Source organism: Bufo gargarizans, unplaced genomic scaffold, assembly GCF_014858855.1.
Source record: "Bufo gargarizans isolate SCDJY-AF-19 unplaced genomic scaffold, ASM1485885v1 original_scaffold_1539_pilon, whole genome shotgun sequence".
In the NCBI taxonomy this organism is placed as follows: domain Eukaryota; kingdom Metazoa; phylum Chordata; class Amphibia; order Anura; family Bufonidae; genus Bufo; species Bufo gargarizans.
The window spans coordinates 180806-183958 of NW_025334405.1; the positions used below are offsets into that span (position 1 = coordinate 180806).

General features: G+C 45.3%; 1 long non-coding RNA gene across 1 annotated transcript; it reads right to left on the reverse strand.

Annotated features, from left to right (window-relative positions):
* Positions 1-617: 617 nt before the first annotated feature.
* LOC122923384 lies at positions 618-2377 on the reverse strand. Its single transcript, XR_006387281.1, has 3 exons — positions 2259-2377; positions 1307-1439; positions 618-694 (listed from the first exon to the last, which is right to left on the reverse strand). It is a non-coding gene; the product is annotated as an uncharacterized LOC122923384 (long non-coding RNA).
* Positions 2378-3153: the final 776 nt, after the last annotated feature.

The following is a 3153-nucleotide window of genomic DNA, read 5'->3' on the forward strand; positions in this document are numbered from 1 at the left end:
CCACCAGTGAGTCTGGAACTTTCTCCTATAGTGTGCAAGCACGACCACCGCTGCTGGATTATAGGGTGGTCGTACCTATGGAAACTAGCAGTGTATAATGTGATGGAAAAATTAATCAAGCCAGGAAAGGAGACAATATGGATAATCACTATACATTAGTAAGTGGCTCATGTTAACATCGTCTACGAGATAAATGCCATTAGCTGAAGTGAAAACCGCTTAAGTATAGAAAAAGCAGAGGATTATACATGTATAAGTTACAAGTTTGGATGAATATTTAACCAAAAAACGTGTAAAGCTCCTTTTGCTATATAAAAGTTATGTTTACAGTTGAGGACGAGTTGAAGAAAGCCAAGTTTTATTCCATATCTGTTGATATTTTATATCAATCCTTCATACAGCAGATTTGAACTTTACTATCTGGTGGCAGGTTATTATTTTTTTTATATAATGGATTATTCTGCACTATATAGGCCAAAAAAAATAGTACGGAGTGCTTCTTTAAATGGTATTTAAAGGGCTGATTTTAACAAAGGCTCTGGATTTGGTTTTCTGATTTACATATGCTCCATATATAAATATATTTAACTTCTCACCTTTGAAATGAATAGCTTGTGATTCTCTTGTAGGACTGCCTGCCCTCGTCTTGTCTTGTAGGCTTCTGTGAGACGTATTTCGGAGGCGATAATGATATCTGTAGAATAAGTATAACATATTCTAGCTGCATGCTAAAATTCTTAAAGGGGTTGGACACTTTCTGGCTACTGTTGATCAATGTGTTTGTGAGATCATTATATAGCACTTACTAATATAGTCCTTGTTGAAATTCTGCACCATTTTCTATATTTTATCAAGTATGCTTCCTTATTTCCATAGAGATCCTGTCCATAAAATAGCAGCTGATGGTCCTGTGACCAGGGAAATCACCTCCATTTGATGGCTCATCCATTCAAACACACTGCACCTGTACTAAAATCCAAACAGAACAAGTACAGATGGCAGATGCAGTGTCTTTGAATAGAGGAGACATCACATCGAGGTGATTTGCCTGGTCACATGACCCTCCATCAGCGGCCATCTTATGGACAGGATCTCTGTGTGGACAGCACAAGAGACTTTGTAAACAGGGCGCATACCTTATGAAATATAGAAAATGGTGCAGAATTTCACCAAGGACTATTAGTAAGTGTCATATCATTCAGAAACACATTGGTCAACAATTACCAGAAAGTGGCCAACCCCTTTAAAGGGAATTTCTCACCAGCGACCTGCCTACCAAACAGTTTGCATAGACACAGCTTCTTACCGTCGAAATGAATGGCTTGTGATCCTCTTGTAGGACTGCCTGCCGTTGTCTTGTAGGACCGCCTGCTCTTGTGTTCTTTGCTCCTGTGAGATGCTGGATTTCACAGGAGGTAATGATAGTGGAATAAGCAGATCTGTAATATAAATATAACATGATGGTGGATTAGTAATCTCTATATTTGAGGAGGAACCACTCTGGAGCTTTGGCTCGGTTCTGACTGAAATGGCGACTGCTGGCCAATGTCTCTGTGCCACTGCTCTTTCTCTCTCCTCACAGGTGCCCAGTAGTGTTGAGCGAACTTCTGTTTTCAAGCTCGGTATATAAGGTATGGGTTATCTAAGAATTCCGTTATGGATTCTGCAAACAGGAACCATAACTTAGGGTCCGTGGTAGCGGAATATCCATAACGGAATTCTTAGATAACCCAAACTTTATACGCCAAACTTGAAAACAGAAGTTCGCTCATCCCTAGTGCCCAGCACACCAAGTGTTTGAACATCAAAATGGTGGATTCCTATTGATCCTTCTCCTCACACGTGCCCAGACCAGCACACCAAGTGTTTGAACATCAAAATGGTGGATTATTAATCCCTGTATCATACAGGGATTAATAATTCATCATTTTGATGGTCAAAAACTTGGTGTGCTGGGCTAGGCACCTGTAAAGAGAAAGATCAATTGTAATCCACCATTTTAATATCAAACACTTGGTGTAATAATCCATAATTTTTATAGTCAAACACACTTTGTGATGGGCAGTGGAACCTGTGGTGAAAAAAGAGGCAGAGCAGAGGCCAGACAGCAGCGGCCATTTCAGTCAGATTAGAGGCAGAGCCAAAGCTGCAGAGTGGCTGTAGCCTGTAATCTGACTAAAATGGCCACTGCTGCTCTGCCTCTCACTCACAGACACAGGCAGCCCACAGTCCCACTGCCCTGCTGCCCAGGTCATTACCATTCATTAAAATGTACTAGCTTTGGCTGCTGCTGCGCCTGCCCACTGGAATGCTGGAAGTTAACTCCGACGAAGCAGGTCCTCCTTGCTGCTTTCTCTCAGACAGTGGTGGCACTGAGAAGACTGGGGGCGGGAACATCGGTGGTGGGAATAAAGCACTGCAGCGTGCCTTCTGTGACGGAGGAGGCGGAGCTACAGTAAGTGACTGACTGAGTCACGTGCCCCCCTCCTCTCATCAGCACTCTGTCTTCCGCCGAATCCGTCCTGCTTCATTTTTACAGCCTTCGGCGCTGACAGGGGCGGGATCAAGCAAGCCGGCCGGCTGTCACTGTCTGCACTGCAGCAGGCAGCGCTGGCTGTGCGTCGCTACTGCAGATATATTTTAGTAAGTTGGAGTCTGGTGGTGGCGCAAAATGGGGCGTTTAGGATGGCAAATTGGCGATGGGCCCTTCACTCACCCTGGGCCCGGGGCTGCCGACCCAAACGCCCCAATTATAATCCGCCACTGAACACCGGTCTCGCATGGAGGCCCAGTCATTGGTGGTGAAGTGGTGCTGTTCTGCCGAGCGACTCACCCGTGTGTGCTGCAGCTAAAACTCCACTATCGCCTGCTGCTGCTCGCACAGTCTGGCCAGCATGTGCAAGGTGGAGTTCCAACTTGTGGGCACGTCGCATATGAGGCGGTGATCGGGAAGTCCGAAGTTACGCTGCAGCACTAACAGGTGAGCAGCAGCAGGATGAAAACGCCGAAAGCGCTCACAGACGGCCCTCACTTTATGCAGCAGCTCTGACATATCGGGGTAATTTTTAAGGAATCTCTGCACCACTAAATTCAGCACATGCGCCAGGCAAGAGATGTGCGTCAAACCGGCTAGTCCCATAGCTGCTACGAGAT